This window comes from Schistocerca cancellata, unplaced genomic scaffold (assembly GCF_023864275.1).
Source record: "Schistocerca cancellata isolate TAMUIC-IGC-003103 unplaced genomic scaffold, iqSchCanc2.1 HiC_scaffold_431, whole genome shotgun sequence".
Classification (NCBI taxonomy): Eukaryota; Metazoa; Arthropoda; class Insecta; order Orthoptera; family Acrididae; genus Schistocerca; species Schistocerca cancellata.
Genome location: NW_026046448.1, coordinates 23054 through 38641, shown reverse-complemented (window position 1 = coordinate 38641; position 15588 = coordinate 23054). Strand labels below are relative to the sequence as shown.

Here is a 15588-nt window from a genome sequence, read left to right as displayed (position 1 = left end):
TTGCTGTGTGTTCTCGTGGAGTAGGTCGCAGCTCATGTGACGCGCGTGTTGCGTAGGTAGCGTGGCCGAGCGGTCTCAGGCGCTGGTTTCAGGCACAAGTCTCTTCGGAGGCGTGGGTTCGAATCCCACTGCTGCCAAACGTGTAATGTTTCCTGCATCGAAGTCACATGCACTCATTGCCCGCAAAGGAAACAGCACAACAAGGCGTGAGCGTCTGCTTCGTGAAGTGTCGTAGAACAGTACGTGGTGCAACGGCAGGATTTGTAGGCGCCTTTTGCTCTCATCACTGCTGGCGTTCGTCTCCACGATATGCGTCCAGAGCATGCCGCTCTACAGCGTGCGAGAGTGGATTTTTTACAGTTGTCGTCAGTTAATCGTGGGTGGTTGCTGCGTTCGCTGGAGGAGCACTGGCGTTGTAATCCGGTGTAGTCTAGTGGCTAGGATACCTGGCTCTCACCCAGGAGGCCCGGGTTCGATTCCCGGTACCGGAAATGCGCGTTTTTGTTGCTCCTCTTATGCGACTTGTCTCGACTTTGCTCGACTGACGCTACGCTGACGCGTGCAGAAAGCCACGTAAGTATGATTCGTGGCAACACCCGACGGCGAGAGAGATGCTGTGTCTGTCCACTTGTTATCGAGTCACATGTCTGTAGTCAAGAGGCTTGGAGGACTGCAAGACATTGCCACGGAGGTGAATGCAGCTAACCACTGTAGTTAGTGTCCCGACAGCGCAGGCACGTTCATCTGCTCGTATGCATGTGATGGAGACCGTGTCTGCCACTGCTGTGGCGTACACCTTGGCCTAGGCTTTGCTGTGTATCGACACTTGCATTCCAGCCAGCTGCTTTCGGGGGCGCCTCCGTGGCCGTGATCGTCTAGTGGTTAGGACATTGCGTTGTGGCCGCAATAACCCAGGTTCGAATCCTGGTCACGGCAATTTTGAAAGTTTTTCCTTGCTGCCGTTGCATTGACGATAGTGCACGAGTACTCGAAATCACAGTGCTTTCTTGGTTTTTCACTCGTGTTCCGCAGGCCGCAGTTTGTACTTGAGCTCACATATGTTTGTTACATGGAGCATTCTAGCTCTGCCTGACAGGTACAGCTACGATACTTTAGTGGTTACGGAAAGCCCAGGTTCGAAACCTGGTCACGGCACGAAAACGTCTCTTGATGCTGTCTCCTTAACTACGACAGCTACAGACAAGTGGCGTCGCTACCATATGGCGGGCACGGCATTTTCTTGTTGTGGGTGGCCTAAAGAGACGCTTCCAGTGGGAGAGCAGTGAAAATACATGGCACGGCGATTGCCAAGATACTTCCATTTCGAAGTGATCTTTGTAGTACAAAGGGAACGTTTTGCCGCCGCTCTTGCAAGGGTAACGTGGCCGAGCGGTCTAAGGCGCTGGTTTTAGGCACCAGTCTTTTCTGAGGCGTGGGTTCGAATCCCACCGTTGCCAATTTTGGCGTCTCATTTTTGTGCCGTTGCTGTGTGTTCTCGTGGAGTAGGTCGCAGCTCATGTGACGCGCGTGTTGCGTAGGTAGCGTGGCCGAGCGGTCTCAGGCGCTGGTTTCAGGCACAAGTCTCTTCGGAGGCGTGGGTTCGAATCCCACTGCTGCCAAACGTGTAATGTTTCCTGCATCGAAGTCACATGCACTCATTGCCCGCAAAGGAAACAGCACAACAAGGCGTGAGCGTCTGCTTCGTGAAGTGTCGTAGAACAGTACGTGGTGCAACGGCAGGATTTGTAGGCGCCTTTTGCTCTCATCACTGCTGGCGTTCGTCTCCACGATATGCGTCCAGAGCATGCCGCTCTATAGCGTGCGAGAGTGGATTTTTTACAGTTGTCGTCAGTTAATCGTGGGTGGTTGCTGCGTTCGCTGGAGGAGCACTGGCGTTGTAATCCGGTGTAGTCTAGTGGCTAGGATACCTGGCTCTCACCCAGGAGTCCCGGGTTCGATTCCCGGTACCGGAAATGCGCGTTTTTGTTGCTCCTCTTATGCGACTTGTCTCGACTGACGCTACGCTGACGCGTGCAGAAAGCCACGTTAAGTATGATTCGTGGCAACACCCGACGGCGAGAGAGATGCTGTGTCTGTCCACTTGTTATCGAGTCACATGTCTGTAGTCAAGAGGCTTGGAGGACTGCAAGACATTGCCACGGAGGTGAATGCAGCTAACCACTGTAGTTAGTGTCCCGACAGCGCAGGCACGTTCATCTGCTCGTATGCATGTGATGGAGACCGTGTCTGCCACTGCTGTGGCGTACACCTTGGCCTAGGCTTTGCTGTGTATCGACACTTGCATTCCAGCCAGCTGCTTTCGGGGGCGCCTCCGTGGCCGTGATCGTCTAGTGGTTAGGACATTGCGTTGTGGCCGCAATAACCCAGGTTCGAATCCTGGTCACGGCAATTTTGAAAGTTTTTCCTTGCTGCCGTTGCATTGACGATAGTGCACGAGTACTCGAAATCACAGTGCTTTCTTGGTTTTTCACTCGTGTTCCGCAGGCCGCAGTTTGTACTTGAGCTCACATATGTTTGTTACATGGAGCATTCTAGCTCCGCCTGACAGGTACAGCTACGATACTTTAGTGGTTACGGAAAGCCCAGGTTCGAAACCTGGTCACGGCACGAAAACGTCTCTTGATGCTGTCTCCTTAACTACGACAGCTACAGACAAGTGGCGTCGCTACCATATGGCGGGCACGGCATTTTCTTGTTGTGGGTGGCCTAAAGAGACGCTTCCAGTGGGAGAGCAGTGAAAATACATGGCACGGCGATTGCCAAGATACTTCCATTTCGAAGTGATCTTTGTAGTACAAAGGAAACGTTTTGCCGCCGCTCTTGCAAGGGTAACGTGGCCGAGCGGTCTAAGGCGCTGGTTTTAGGCACCAGTCTCTTCTGAGGCGTGGGTTCGAATCCCACCGTTGCCAATTTTGGCGTCTCATTTTTGTGCCGTTGCTGTGTGTTCTCGTGGAGTAGGACGCAGCTCATGTGACGCGCGTGTTGCGTAGGTAGCGTGGCCGAGCGGTCTCAGGCGCTGGATTCAGGCACAAGTCTCTTCGGAGGCGTGGGTTCGAATCCCACTGCTGCCAAACGTGTAATGTTTCCTGCATCGAAGTCACATGCACTCATTGCCCGCAAAGGAAACAGCACAACAAGGCGTGAGCGTCTGCTTCGTGAAGTGTCGTAGAACAGTACGTGGTGCAACGGCAGGATTTGTAGGCGCCTTTTGCTCTCATCACTGCTGGCGTTCGTCTCCACGATATGCGTCCAGAGCATGCCGCTCTATAGCGTGCGAGAGTGGATTTTTTACAGTTGTCGTCAGTTAATCGTGGGTGGTTGCTGCGTTCGCTGGAGGAGCACTGGCGTTGTAATCCGGTGTAGTCTAGTGGCTAGGATACCTGGCTCTCACCCAGGAGGCCCGGGTTCGATTCCCGGTACCGGAAATGCGCGTTTTTGTTGCTCCTCTTATGCGACTTGTCTCGACTGACGCTACGCTGACGCGTGCAGAAAGCCACGTTAAGTATGATTCGTGGCAACACCCGACGGCGAGAGAGATGCTGTGTCTGTCCACTTGTTATCGAGTCACATGTCTGTAGTCAAGAGGCTTGGAGGACTGCAAGACATTGCCACGGAGGTGAATGCAGCTAACCACTGTAGTTAGTGTCCCGACAGCGCAGGCACGTTCATCTGCTCGTATGCATGTGATGGAGACCGTGTCTGCCACTGCTGTGGCGTACACCTTGGCCTAGGCTTTGCTGTGTATCGACACTTGCATTCCAGCCAGCTGCTTTCGGGGGCGCCTCCGTGGCCGTGATCGTCTAGTGGTTAGGACATTGCGTTGTGGCCGCAATAACCCAGGTTCGAATCCTGGTCACGGCAATTTTGAAAGTTTTTCCTTGCTGCCGTTGCATTGACGATAGTGCACGAGTACTCGAAATCACAGTGCTTTCTTGGTTTTTCACTCGTGTTCCGCAGGCCGCAGTTTGTACTTGAGCTCACATATGTTTGTTACATGGAGCATTCTAGCTCCGCCTGACAGGTACAGCTACGATACTTTAGTGGTTACGGAAAGCCCAGGTTCGAAACCTGGTCACGGCACGAAAACGTCTCTTGATGCTGTCTCCTTAACTACGACAGCTACAGACAAGTGGCGTCGCTACCATATGGCGGGCACGGCATTTTCTTGTTGTGGGTGGCCTAAAGAGACGCTTCCAGTGGGAGAGCAGTGAAAATACATGGCACGGCGATTGCCAAGATACTTCCATTTCGAAGTGATCTTTGTAGTACAAAGGGAACGTTTTGCCGCCGCTCTTGCAAGGGTAACGTGGCCGAGCGGTCTAAGGCGCTGGTTTTAGGCACCAGTCTTTTCTGAGGCGTGGGTTCGAATCCCACCGTTGCCAATTTTGGCGTCTCATTTTTGTGCCGTTGCTGTGTGTTCTCGTGGAGTAGGTCGCAGCTCATGTGACGCGCGTGTTGCGTAGGTAGCGTGGCCGAGCGGTCTCAGGCGCTGGTTTCAGGCACAAGTCTCTTCGGAGGCGTGGGTTCGAATCCCACTGCTGCCAAACGTGTAATGTTTCCTGCATCGAAGTCACATGCACTCATTGCCCGCAAAGGAAACAGCACAACAAGGCGTGAGCGTCTGCTTCGTGAAGTGTCGTAGAACAGTACGTGGTGCAACGGCAGGATTTGTAGGCGCCTTTTGCTCTCATCACTGCTGGCGTTCGTCTCCACGATATGCGTCCAGAGCATGCCGCTCTACAGCGTGCGAGAGTGGATTTTTTACAGTTGTCGTCAGTTAATCGTGGGTGGTTGCTGCGTTCGCTGGAGGAGCACTGGCGTTGTAATCCGGTGTAGTCTAGTGGCTAGGATACCTGGCTCTCACCCAGGAGGCCCGGGTTCGATTCCCGGTACCGGAAATGCGCGTTTTTGTTGCTCCTCTTATGCGACTTGTCTCGACTGACGCTACGCTGACGCGTGCAGAAAGCCACGTTAAGTATGATTCGTGGCAACACCCGACGGCGAGAGAGATGCTGTGTCTGTCCACTTGTTATCGAGTCACATGTCTGTAGTCAAGAGGCTTGGAGGACTGCAAGACATTGCCACGGAGGTGAATGCAGCTAACCACTGTAGTTAGTGTCCCGACAGCGCAGGCACGTTCATCTGCTCGTATGCATGTGATGGAGACCGTGTCTGCCACTGCTGTGGCGTACACCTTGGCCTAGGCTTTGCTGTGTATCGACACTTGCATTCCAGCCAGCTGCTTTCGGGGGCGCCTCCGTGGCCGTGATCGTCTAGTGGTTAGGACATTGCGTTGTGGCCGCAATAACCCAGGTTCGAATCCTGGTCACGGCAATTTTGAAAGTTTTTCCTTGCTGCCGTTGCATTGACGATAGTGCACGAGTACTCGAAATCACAGTGCTTTCTTGGTTTTTCACTCGTGTTCCGCAGGCCGCAGTTTGTACTTGAGCTCACATATGTTTGTTACATGGAGCATTCTAGCTCCGCCTGACAGGTACAGCTACGATACTTTAGTGGTTACGGAAAGCCCAGGTTCGAAACCTGGTCACGGCACGAAAACGTCTCTTGATGCTGTCTCCTTAACTACGACAGCTACAGACAAGTGGCGTCGCTACCATATGGCGGGCACGGCATTTTCTTGTTGTGGGTGGCCTAAAGAGACGCTTCCAGTGGGAGAGCAGTGAAAATACATGGCACGGCGATTGCCAAGATACTTCCATTTCGAAGTGATCTTTGTAGTACAAAGGGAACGTTTTGCCGCCGCTCTTGCAAGGGTAACGTGGCCGAGCGGTCTAAGGCGCTGGTTTTAGGCACCAGTCTTTTCTGAGGCGTGGGTTCGAATCCCACCGTTGCCAATTTTGGCGTCTCATTTTTGTGCCGTTGCTGTGTGTTCTCGTGGAGTAGGTCGCAGCTCATGTGACGCGCGTGTTGCGTAGGTAGCGTGGCCGAGCGGTCTCAGGCGCTGGTTTCAGGCACAAGTCTCTTCGGAGGCGTGGGTTCGAATCCCACTGCTGCCAAACGTGTAATGTTTCCTGCATCGAAGTCACATGCACTCATTGCCCGCAAAGGAAACAGCACAACAAGGCGTGAGCGTCTGCTTCGTGAAGTGTCGTAGAACAGTACGTGGTGCAACGGCAGGATTTGTAGGCGCCTTTTGCTCTCATCACTGCTGGCGTTCGTCTCCACGATATGCGTCCAGAGCATGCCGCTCTACAGCGTGCGAGAGTGGATTTTTTACAGTTGTCGTCAGTTAATCGTGGGTGGTTGCTGCGTTCGCTGGAGGAGCACTGGCGTTGTAATCCGGTGTAGTCTAGTGGCTAGGATACCTGGCTCTCACCCAGGAGGCCCGGGTTCGATTCCCGGTACCGGAAATGCGCGTTTTTGTTGCTCCTCTTATGCGACTTGTCTCGACTTTGCTCGACTGACGCTACGCTGACGCGTGCAGAAAGCCACGTTAAGTATGATTCGTGGCAACACCCGACGGCGAGAGAGATGCTGTGTCTGTCCACTTGTTATCGAGTCACATGTCTGTAGTCAAGAGGCTTGGAGGACTGCAAGACATTGCCACGGAGGTGAATGCAGCTAACCACTGTAGTTAGTGTCCCGACAGCGCAGGCACGTTCATCTGCTCGTATGCATGTGATGGAGACCGTGTCTGCCACTGCTGTGGCGTACACCTTGGCCTAGGCTTTGCTGTGTATCGACACTTGCATTCCAGCCAGCTGCTTTCGGGGGCGCCTCCGTGGCCGTGATCGTCTAGTGGTTAGGACATTGCGTTGTGGCCGCAATAACCCAGGTTCGAATCCTGGTCACGGCAATTTTGAAAGTTTTTCCTTGCTGCCGTTGCATTGACGATAGTGCACGAGTACTCGAAATCACAGTGCTTTCTTGGTTTTTCACTCGTGTTCCGCAGGCCGCAGTTTGTACTTGAGCTCACATATGTTTGTTACATGGAGCATTCTAGCTCCGCCTGACAGGTACAGCTACGATACTTTAGTGGTTACGGAAAGCCCAGGTTCGAAACCTGGTCACGGCACGAAAACGTCTCTTGATGCTGTCTCCTTAACTACGACAGCTACAGACAAGTGGCGTCGCTACCATATGGCGGGCACGGCATTTTCTTGTTGTGGGTGGCCTAAAGAGACGCTTCCAGTGGGAGAGCAGTGAAAATACATGGCACGGCGATTGCCAAGATACTTCCATTTCGAAGTGATCTTTGTAGTACAAAGGGAACGTTTTGCCGCCGCTCTTGCAAGGGTAACGTGGCCGAGCGGTCTAAGGCGCTGGTTTTAGGCACCAGTCTTTTCTGAGGCGTGGGTTCGAATCCCACCGTTGCCAATTTTGGCGTCTCATTTTTGTGCCGTTGCTGTGTGTTCTCGTGGAGTAGGTCGCAGCTCATGTGACGCGCGTGTTGCGTAGGTAGCGTGGCCGAGCGGTCTCAGGCGCTGGTTTCAGGCACAAGTCTCTTCGGAGGCGTGGGTTCGAATCCCACTGCTGCCAAACGTGTAATGTTTCCTGCATCGAAGTCACATGCACTCATTGCCCGCAAAGGAAACAGCACAACAAGGCGTGAGCGTCTGCTTCGTGAAGTGTCGTAGAACAGTACGTGGTGCAACGGCAGGATTTGTAGGCGCCTTTTGCTCTCATCACTGCTGGCGTTCGTCTCCACGATATGCGTCCAGAGCATGCCGCTCTACAGCGTGCGAGAGTGGATTTTTTACAGTTGTCGTCAGTTAATCGTGGGTGATTGCTGCGTTCGCTGGAGGAGCACTGGCGTTGTAATCCGGTGTAGTCTAGTGGCTAGGATACCTGGCTCTCACCCAGGAGGCCCGGGTTCGATTCCCGGTACCGGAAATGCGCGTTTTTGTTGCTCCTCTTATGCGACTTGTCTCGACTTTGCTCGACTGACGCTACGCTGACGCGTGCAGAAAGCCACGTTAAGTATGATTCGTGGCAACACCCGACGGCGAGAGAGATGCTGTGTCTGTCCACTTGTTATCGAGTCACATGTCTGTAGTCAAGAGGCTTGGAGGACTGCAAGACATTGCCACGGAGGTGAATGCAGCTAACCACTGTAGTTAGTGTCCCGACAGCGCAGGCACGTTCATCTGCTCGTATGCATGTGATGGAGACCGTGTCTGCCACTGCTGTGGCGTACACCTTGGCCTAGGCTTTGCTGTGTATCGACACTTGCATTCCAGCCAGCTGCTTTCGGGGGCGCCTCCGTGGCCGTGATCGTCTAGTGGTTAGGACATTGCGTTGTGGCCGCAATAACCCAGGTTCGAATCCTGGTCACGGCAATTTTGAAAGTTTTTCCTTGCTGCCGTTGCATTGACGATAGTGCACGAGTACTCGAAATCACAGTGCTTTCTTGGTTTTTCACTCGTGTTCCGCAGGCCGCAGTTTGTACTTGAGCTCACATATGTTTGTTACATGGAGCATTCTAGCTCCGCCTGACAGGTACAGCTACGATACTTTAGTGGTTACGGAAAGCCCAGGTTCGAAACCTGGTCACGGCACGAAAACGTCTCTTGATGCTGTCTCCTTAACTACGACAGCTACAGACAAGTGGCGTCGCTACCATATGGCGGGCACGGCATTTTCTTGTTGTGGGTGGCCTAAAGAGACGCTTCCAGTGGGAGAGCAGTGAAAATACATGGCACGGCGATTGCCAAGATACTTCCATTTCGAAGTGATCTTTGTAGTACAAAGGGAACGTTTTGCCGCCGCTCTTGCAAGGGTAACGTGGCCGAGCGGTCTAAGGCGCTGGTTTTAGGCACCAGTCTCTTCTGAGGCGTGGGTTCGAATCCCACCGTTGCCAATTTTGGCGTCTCATTTTTGTGCCGTTGCTGTGTGTTCTCGTGGAGTAGGACGCAGCTCACGTGACGCGCGTGTTGCGTAGGTAGCGTGGCCGAGCGGTCTCAGGCGCTGGTTTCAGGCACAAGTCTCTTCGGAGGCGTGGGTTCGAATCCCACTGCTGCCAAACGTGTAATGTTTCCTGCATCGAAGTCACATGCACTCATTGCCCGCAAAGGAAACAGCACAACAAGGCGTGAGCGTCTGCTTCGTGAATTGTCGTAGAACAGTACGTGGTGCAACGGCAGGATTTGTAGGCGCCTTTTGCTCTCATCACTGCTGGCGTTCGTCTCCACGATATGCGTCCAGAGCATGCCGCTCTATAGCGTGCGAGAGTGGATTTTTTACAGTTGTCGTCAGTTAATCGTGGGTGGTTGGTGCGTTCGCTGGAGGAGCACTGGCGTTGTAATCCGGTGTAGTCTAGTGGCTAGGATGCCTGGCTCTCACCCAGGAGGCCCGGGTTCGATTCCCGGTACCGGAAATGCGCGTTTTTGTTGCTCCTCTTATGCGACTTGTCTCGACTGACGCTACGCTGACGCGTGCAGAAAGCCACGTTAAGTATGATTCGTGGCAACACCCGACGGCGAGAGAGATGCTGCGTCTGTCCACTTGTTATCGAGTCACATGTCTGTAGTCAAGAGGCTTGGAGGACTGCAAGACATTGCCACGGAGGTGAATGCAGCTAACCACTGTAGTTAGTGTCCCGACAGCGCAGGCACGTTCATCTGCTCGTATGCATGTGATGGAGACCGTGTCTGCCACTGCTGTGGCGTACACCTTGGCCTAGGCTTTGCTGTGTATCGACACTTGCATTCCAGCCAGCTGCTTTCGGGGGCGCCTCCGTGGCCGTGATCGTCTAGTGGTTAGGACATTGCGTTGTGGCCGCAATAACCCAGGTTCGAATCCTGGTCACGGCAATTTTGAAAGTTTTTCCTTGCTGCCGTTGCATTGACGATAGTGCACGAGTACTCGAAATCACAGTGCTTTCTTGGTTTTTCACTCGTGTTCCGCAGGCCGCAGTTTGTACTTGAGCTCACATATGTTTGTTACATGGAGCATTCTAGCTCCGCCTGACAGGTACAGCTACGATACTTTAGTGGTTACGGAAAGCCCAGGTTCGAAACCTGGTCACGGCACGAAAACGTCTCTTGATGCTGTCTCCTTAACTACGACAGCTACAGACAAGTGGCGTCGCTACCATATGGCGGGCACGGCATTTTCTTGTTGTGGGTGGCCTAAAGAGACGCTTCCAGTGGGAGAGCAGTGAAAATACATGGCACGGCGATTGCCAAGATACTTCCATTTCGAAGTGATCTTTGTAGTACAAAGGGAACGTTTTGCCGCCGCTCTTGCAAGGGTAACGTGGCCGAGCGGTCTAAGGCGCTGGTTTTAGGCACCAGTCTTTTCTGAGGCGTGGGTTCGAATCCCACCGTTGCCAATTTTGGCGTCTCATTTTTGTGCCGTTGCTGTGTGTTCTCGTGGAGTAGGTCGCAGCTCATGTGACGCGCGTGTTGCGTAGGTAGCGTGGCCGAGCGGTCTCAGGCGCTGGTTTCAGGCACAAGTCTCTTCGGAGGCGTGGGTTCGAATCCCACTGCTGCCAAACGTGTAATGTTTCCTGCATCGAAGTCACATGCACTCATTGCCCGCAAAGGAAACAGCACAACAAGGCGTGAGCGTCTGCTTCGTGAAGTGTCGTAGAACAGTACGTGGTGCAACGGCAGGATTTGTAGGCGCCTTTTGCTCTCATCACTGCTGGCGTTCGTCTCCACGATATGCGTCCAGAGCATGCCGCTCTACAGCGTGCGAGAGTGGATTTTTTACAGTTGTCGTCAGTTAATCGTGGGTGGTTGCTGCGTTCGCTGGAGGAGCACTGGCGTTGTAATCCGGTGTAGTCTAGTGGCTAGGATACCTGGCTCTCACCCAGGAGGCCCGGGTTCGATTCCCGGTACCGGAAATGCGCGTTTTTGTTGCTCCTCTTATGCGACTTGTCTCGACTTTGCTCGACTGACGCTACGCTGACGCGTGCAGAAAGCCACGTTAAGTATGATTCGTGGCAACACCCGACGGCGAGAGAGATGCTGTGTCTGTCCACTTGTTATCGAGTCACATGTCTGTAGTCAAGAGGCTTGGAGGACTGCAAGACATTGCCACGGAGGTGAATGCAGCTAACCACTGTAGTTAGTGTCCCGACAGCGCAGGCACGTTCATCTGCTCGTATGCATGTGATGGAGACCGTGTCTGCCACTGCTGTGGCGTACACCTTGGCCTAGGCTTTGCTGTGTATCGACACTTGCATTCCAGCCAGCTGCTTTCGGGGGCGCCTCCGTGGCCGTGATCGTCTAGTGGTTAGGACATTGCGTTGTGGCCGCAATAACCCAGGTTCGAATCCTGGTCACGGCAATTTTGAAAGTTTTTCCTTGCTGCCGTTGCATTGACGATAGTGCACGAGTACTCGAAATCACAGTGCTTTCTTGGTTTTTCACTCGTGTTCCGCAGGCCGCAGTTTGTACTTGAGCTCACATATGTTTGTTACATGGAGCATTCTAGCTCTGCCTGACAGGTACAGCTACGATACTTTAGTGGTTACGGAAAGCCCAGGTTCGAAACCTGGTCACGGCACGAAAACGTCTCTTGATGCTGTCTCCTTAACTACGACAGCTACAGACAAGTGGCGTCGCTACCATATGGCGGGCACGGCATTTTCTTGTTGTGGGTGGCCTAAAGAGACGCTTCCAGTGGGAGAGCAGTGAAAATACATGGCACGGCGATTGCCAAGATACTTCCATTTCGAAGTGATCTTTGTAGTACAAAGGGAACGTTTTGCCGCCGCTCTTGCAAGGGTAACGTGGCCGAGCGGTCTAAGGCGCTGGTTTTAGGCACCAGTCTCTTCTGAGGCGTGGGTTCGAATCCCACCGTTGCCAATTTTGGCGTCTCATTTTTGTGCCGTTGCTGTGTGTTCTCGTGGAGTAGGACGCAGCTCACGTGACGCGCGTGTTGCGTAGGTAGCGTGGCCGAGCGGTCTCAGGCGCTGGTTTCAGGCACAAGTCTCTTCGGAGGCGTGGGTTCGAATCCCACTGCTGCCAAACGTGTAATGTTTCCTGCATCGAAGTCACATGCACTCATTGCCCGCAAAGGAAACAGCACAACAAGGCGTGAGCGTCTGCTTCGTGAATTGTCGTAGAACAGTACGTGGTGCAACGGCAGGATTTGTAGGCGCCTTTTGCTCTCATCACTGCTGGCGTTCGTCTCCACGATATGCGTCCAGAGCATGCCGCTCTATAGCGTGCGAGAGTGGATTTTTTACAGTTGTCGTCAGTTAATCGTGGGTGGTTGGTGCGTTCGCTGGAGGAGCACTGGCGTTGTAATCCGGTGTAGTCTAGTGGCTAGGATGCCTGGCTCTCACCCAGGAGGCCCGGGTTCGATTCCCGGTACCGGAAATGCGCGTTTTTGTTGCTCCTCTTATGCGACTTGTCTCGACTTTGCTCGACTGACGCTACGCTGACGCGTGCAGAAAGCCACGTTAAGTATGATTCGTGGCAACACCCGACGGCGAGAGAGATGCTGCGTCTGTCCACTTGTTATCGAGTCACATGTCTGTAGTCAAGAGGCTTGGAGGACTGCAAGACATTGCCACGGAGGTGAATGCAGCTAACCACTGTAGTTAGTGTCCCGACAGCGCAGGCACGTTCATCTGCTCGTATGCATGTGATGGAGACCGTGTCTGCCACTGCTGTGGCGTACACCTTGGCCTAGGCTTTGCTGTGTATCGACACTTGCATTCCAGCCAGCTGCTTTCGGGGGCGCCTCCGTGGCCGTGATCGTCTAGTGGTTAGGACATTGCGTTGTGGCCGCAATAACCCAGGTTCGAATCCTGGTCACGGCAATTTTGAAAGTTTTTCCTTGCTGCCGTTGCATTGACGATAGTGCACGAGTACTCGAAATCACAGTGCTTTCTTGGTTTTTCACTCGTGTTCCGCAGGCCGCAGTTTGTACTTGAGCTCACATATGTTTGTTACATGGAGCATTCTAGCTCCGCCTGACAGGTACAGCTACGATACTTTAGTGGTTACGGAAAGCCCAGGTTCGAAACCTGGTCACGGCACGAAAACGTCTCTTGATGCTGTCTCCTTAACTACGACAGCTACAGACAAGTGGCGTCGCTACCATATGGCGGGCACGGCATTTTCTTGTTGTGGGTGGCCTAAAGAGACGCTTCCAGTGGGAGAGCAGTGAAAATACATGGCACGGCGATTGCCAAGATACTTCCATTTCGAAGTGATCTTTGTAGTACAAAGGGAACGTTTTGCCGCCGCTCTTGCAAGGGTAACGTGGCCGAGCGGTCTAAGGCGCTGGTTTTAGGCACCAGTCTTTTCTGAGGCGTGGGTTCGAATCCCACCGTTGCCAATTTTGGCGTCTCATTTTTGTGCCGTTGCTGTGTGTTCTCGTGGAGTAGGTCGCAGCTCATGTGACGCGCGTGTTGCGTAGGTAGCGTGGCCGAGCGGTCTCAGGCGCTGGTTTCAGGCACAAGTCTCTTCGGAGGCGTGGGTTCGAATCCCACTGCTGCCAAACGTGTAATGTTTCCTGCATCGAAGTCACATGCACTCATTGCCCGCAAAGGAAACAGCACAACAAGGCGTGAGCGTCTGCTTCGTGAAGTGTCGTAGAACAGTACGTGGTGCAACGGCAGGATTTGTAGGCGCCTTTTGCTCTCATCACTGCTGGCGTTCGTCTCCACGATATGCGTCCAGAGCATGCCGCTCTACAGCGTGCGAGAGTGGATTTTTTACAGTTGTCGTCAGTTAATCGTGGGTGGTTGCTGCGTTCGCTGGAGGAGCACTGGCGTTGTAATCCGGTGTAGTCTAGTGGCTAGGATACCTGGCTCTCACCCAGGAGGCCCGGGTTCGATTCCCGGTACCGGAAATGCGCGTTTTTGTTGCTCCTCTTATGCGACTTGTCTCGACTTTGCTCGACTGACGCTACGCTGACGCGTGCAGAAAGCCACGTTAAGTATGATTCGTGGCAACACCCGACGGCGAGAGAGATGCTGTGTCTGTCCACTTGTTATCGAGTCACATGTCTGTAGTCAAGAGGCTTGGAGGACTGCAAGACATTGCCACGGAGGTGAATGCAGCTAACCACTGTAGTTAGTGTCCCGACAGCGCAGGCACGTTCATCTGCTCGTATGCATGTGATGGAGACCGTGTCTGCCACTGCTGTGGCGTACACCTTGGCCTAGGCTTTGCTGTGTATCGACACTTGCATTCCAGCCAGCTGCTTTCGGGGGCGCCTCCGTGGCCGTGATCGTCTAGTGGTTAGGACATTGCGTTGTGGCCGCAATAACCCAGGTTCGAATCCTGGTCACGGCAATTTTGAAAGTTTTTCCTTGCTGCCGTTGCATTGACGATAGTGCACGAGTACTCGAAATCACAGTGCTTTCTTGGTTTTTCACTCGTGTTCCGCAGGCCGCAGTTTGTACTTGAGCTCACATATGTTTGTTACATGGAGCATTCTAGCTCCGCCTGACAGGTACAGCTACGATACTTTAGTGGTTACGGAAAGCCCAGGTTCGAAACCTGGTCACGGCACGAAAACGTCTCTTGATGCTGTCTCCTTAACTACGACAGCTACAGACAAGTGGCGTCGCTACCATATGGCGGGCACGGCATTTTCTTGTTGTGGGTGGCCTAAAGAGACGCTTCCAGTGGGAGAGCAGTGAAAATACATGGCACGGCGATTGCCAAGATACTTCCATTTCGAAGTGATCTTTGTAGTACAAAGGGAACGTTTTGCCGCCGCTCTTGCAAGGGTAACGTGGCCGAGCGGTCTAAGGCGCTGGTTTTAGGCACCAGTCTCTTCTGAGGCGTGGGTTCGAATCCCACCGTTGCCAATTTTGGCGTCTCATTTTTGTGCCGTTGCTGTGTGTTCTCGTGGAGTAGGTCGCAGCTCATGTGACGCGCGTGTTGCGTAGGTAGCGTGGCCGAGCGGTCTCAGGCGCTGGTTTCAGGCACAAGTCTCTTCGGAGGCGTGGGTTCGAATCCCACTGCTGCCAAACGTGTAATGTTTCCTGCATCGAAGTCACATGCACTCATTGCCCGCAAAGGAAACAGCACAACAAGGCGTGAGCGTCTGCTTCGTGAAGTGTCGTAGAACAGTACGTGGTGCAACGGCAGGATTTGTAGGCGCCTTTTGCTCTCATCACTGCTGGCGTTCGTCTCCACGATATGCGTCCAGAGCATGCCGCTCTACAGCGTGCGAGAGTGGATTTTTTACAGTTGTCGTCAGTTAATCGTGGGTGGTTGCTGCGTTCGCTGGAGGAGCACTGGCGTTGTAATCCGGTGTAGTCTAGTGGCTAGGATACCTGGCTCTCACCCAGGAGGCCCGGGTTCGATTCCCGGTACCGGAAATGCGCGTTTTTGTTGCTCCTCTTATGCGACTTGTCTCGACTTTGCTCGACTGACGCTACGCTGACGCGTGCAGAAAGCCACGTTAAGTATGATTCGTGGCAACACCCGACGGCGAGAGAGATGCTGTGTCTGTCCACTTGTTATCGAGTCACATGTCTGTAGTCAAGAGGCTTGGAGGACTGCAAGACATTGCCACGGAGGTGAATGCAGCTAACCACTGTAGTTAGTGTCCCGACAGCGCAGGCACGTTCATCTGCTCGTATGCATGTGATGGAGACCGTGTCTGCCACTGCTGTGGCGTACACCT

At 53.4% G+C, this 15588-nt stretch overlaps 31 non-coding genes across 31 annotated transcripts; all 31 read left to right on the top strand.

The window, feature by feature from the left end:
- The first annotated feature begins 419 nt into the window (after positions 1 to 419).
- Positions 420 to 491, top strand: Trnae-cuc (transfer RNA glutamic acid (anticodon CUC)). Its single transcript has one exon. It is a non-coding gene; the product is annotated as a tRNA-Glu (tRNA).
- A 373-nt stretch (positions 492 to 864) lies between these two features.
- Positions 865 to 936, top strand: Trnah-gug (transfer RNA histidin (anticodon GUG)). The gene has a single exon. It is a non-coding gene; the product is annotated as a tRNA-His (tRNA).
- A 439-nt stretch (positions 937 to 1375) lies between these two features.
- Positions 1376 to 1457, top strand: Trnal-uag (transfer RNA leucine (anticodon UAG)). The gene has a single exon. It is a non-coding gene; the product is annotated as a tRNA-Leu (tRNA).
- Positions 1458 to 1901: 444 nt separating this feature from the next.
- Trnae-cuc (transfer RNA glutamic acid (anticodon CUC)) lies at positions 1902 to 1973 on the top strand. Its single transcript has one exon. It is a non-coding gene; the product is annotated as a tRNA-Glu (tRNA).
- Positions 1974 to 2337: 364 nt separating this feature from the next.
- On the top strand, positions 2338 to 2409 carry Trnah-gug (transfer RNA histidin (anticodon GUG)). The gene has a single exon. It is a non-coding gene; the product is annotated as a tRNA-His (tRNA).
- Positions 2410 to 2848: 439 nt separating this feature from the next.
- On the top strand, positions 2849 to 2930 carry Trnal-uag (transfer RNA leucine (anticodon UAG)). The gene has a single exon. It is a non-coding gene; the product is annotated as a tRNA-Leu (tRNA).
- Positions 2931 to 3374: 444 nt separating this feature from the next.
- Trnae-cuc (transfer RNA glutamic acid (anticodon CUC)) lies at positions 3375 to 3446 on the top strand. The gene has a single exon. It is a non-coding gene; the product is annotated as a tRNA-Glu (tRNA).
- Positions 3447 to 3810: 364 nt separating this feature from the next.
- Trnah-gug (transfer RNA histidin (anticodon GUG)) lies at positions 3811 to 3882 on the top strand. Its single transcript has one exon. It is a non-coding gene; the product is annotated as a tRNA-His (tRNA).
- Positions 3883 to 4321: 439 nt separating this feature from the next.
- Positions 4322 to 4403, top strand: Trnal-uag (transfer RNA leucine (anticodon UAG)). The gene has a single exon. It is a non-coding gene; the product is annotated as a tRNA-Leu (tRNA).
- Positions 4404 to 4847: 444 nt separating this feature from the next.
- Positions 4848 to 4919, top strand: Trnae-cuc (transfer RNA glutamic acid (anticodon CUC)). The gene has a single exon. It is a non-coding gene; the product is annotated as a tRNA-Glu (tRNA).
- A 364-nt stretch (positions 4920 to 5283) lies between these two features.
- Positions 5284 to 5355, top strand: Trnah-gug (transfer RNA histidin (anticodon GUG)). The gene has a single exon. It is a non-coding gene; the product is annotated as a tRNA-His (tRNA).
- A 439-nt stretch (positions 5356 to 5794) lies between these two features.
- Trnal-uag (transfer RNA leucine (anticodon UAG)) lies at positions 5795 to 5876 on the top strand. Its single transcript has one exon. It is a non-coding gene; the product is annotated as a tRNA-Leu (tRNA).
- A 444-nt stretch (positions 5877 to 6320) lies between these two features.
- Trnae-cuc (transfer RNA glutamic acid (anticodon CUC)) lies at positions 6321 to 6392 on the top strand. The gene has a single exon. It is a non-coding gene; the product is annotated as a tRNA-Glu (tRNA).
- A 374-nt stretch (positions 6393 to 6766) lies between these two features.
- Positions 6767 to 6838, top strand: Trnah-gug (transfer RNA histidin (anticodon GUG)). The gene has a single exon. It is a non-coding gene; the product is annotated as a tRNA-His (tRNA).
- Positions 6839 to 7277: 439 nt separating this feature from the next.
- Trnal-uag (transfer RNA leucine (anticodon UAG)) lies at positions 7278 to 7359 on the top strand. Its single transcript has one exon. It is a non-coding gene; the product is annotated as a tRNA-Leu (tRNA).
- Positions 7360 to 7803: 444 nt separating this feature from the next.
- On the top strand, positions 7804 to 7875 carry Trnae-cuc (transfer RNA glutamic acid (anticodon CUC)). The gene has a single exon. It is a non-coding gene; the product is annotated as a tRNA-Glu (tRNA).
- A 374-nt stretch (positions 7876 to 8249) lies between these two features.
- Trnah-gug (transfer RNA histidin (anticodon GUG)) lies at positions 8250 to 8321 on the top strand. Its single transcript has one exon. It is a non-coding gene; the product is annotated as a tRNA-His (tRNA).
- A 439-nt stretch (positions 8322 to 8760) lies between these two features.
- On the top strand, positions 8761 to 8842 carry Trnal-uag (transfer RNA leucine (anticodon UAG)). Its single transcript has one exon. It is a non-coding gene; the product is annotated as a tRNA-Leu (tRNA).
- Positions 8843 to 9286: 444 nt separating this feature from the next.
- Trnae-cuc (transfer RNA glutamic acid (anticodon CUC)) lies at positions 9287 to 9358 on the top strand. The gene has a single exon. It is a non-coding gene; the product is annotated as a tRNA-Glu (tRNA).
- Positions 9359 to 9722: 364 nt separating this feature from the next.
- On the top strand, positions 9723 to 9794 carry Trnah-gug (transfer RNA histidin (anticodon GUG)). Its single transcript has one exon. It is a non-coding gene; the product is annotated as a tRNA-His (tRNA).
- Positions 9795 to 10233: 439 nt separating this feature from the next.
- Positions 10234 to 10315, top strand: Trnal-uag (transfer RNA leucine (anticodon UAG)). Its single transcript has one exon. It is a non-coding gene; the product is annotated as a tRNA-Leu (tRNA).
- Positions 10316 to 10759: 444 nt separating this feature from the next.
- On the top strand, positions 10760 to 10831 carry Trnae-cuc (transfer RNA glutamic acid (anticodon CUC)). Its single transcript has one exon. It is a non-coding gene; the product is annotated as a tRNA-Glu (tRNA).
- Positions 10832 to 11205: 374 nt separating this feature from the next.
- On the top strand, positions 11206 to 11277 carry Trnah-gug (transfer RNA histidin (anticodon GUG)). The gene has a single exon. It is a non-coding gene; the product is annotated as a tRNA-His (tRNA).
- Positions 11278 to 11716: 439 nt separating this feature from the next.
- Trnal-uag (transfer RNA leucine (anticodon UAG)) lies at positions 11717 to 11798 on the top strand. The gene has a single exon. It is a non-coding gene; the product is annotated as a tRNA-Leu (tRNA).
- A 444-nt stretch (positions 11799 to 12242) lies between these two features.
- On the top strand, positions 12243 to 12314 carry Trnae-cuc (transfer RNA glutamic acid (anticodon CUC)). Its single transcript has one exon. It is a non-coding gene; the product is annotated as a tRNA-Glu (tRNA).
- Positions 12315 to 12688: 374 nt separating this feature from the next.
- Trnah-gug (transfer RNA histidin (anticodon GUG)) lies at positions 12689 to 12760 on the top strand. The gene has a single exon. It is a non-coding gene; the product is annotated as a tRNA-His (tRNA).
- A 439-nt stretch (positions 12761 to 13199) lies between these two features.
- Positions 13200 to 13281, top strand: Trnal-uag (transfer RNA leucine (anticodon UAG)). Its single transcript has one exon. It is a non-coding gene; the product is annotated as a tRNA-Leu (tRNA).
- A 444-nt stretch (positions 13282 to 13725) lies between these two features.
- Positions 13726 to 13797, top strand: Trnae-cuc (transfer RNA glutamic acid (anticodon CUC)). The gene has a single exon. It is a non-coding gene; the product is annotated as a tRNA-Glu (tRNA).
- A 374-nt stretch (positions 13798 to 14171) lies between these two features.
- Positions 14172 to 14243, top strand: Trnah-gug (transfer RNA histidin (anticodon GUG)). Its single transcript has one exon. It is a non-coding gene; the product is annotated as a tRNA-His (tRNA).
- A 439-nt stretch (positions 14244 to 14682) lies between these two features.
- Positions 14683 to 14764, top strand: Trnal-uag (transfer RNA leucine (anticodon UAG)). The gene has a single exon. It is a non-coding gene; the product is annotated as a tRNA-Leu (tRNA).
- Positions 14765 to 15208: 444 nt separating this feature from the next.
- Trnae-cuc (transfer RNA glutamic acid (anticodon CUC)) lies at positions 15209 to 15280 on the top strand. Its single transcript has one exon. It is a non-coding gene; the product is annotated as a tRNA-Glu (tRNA).
- The last annotated feature ends 308 nt before the right edge of the window (positions 15281 to 15588 follow it).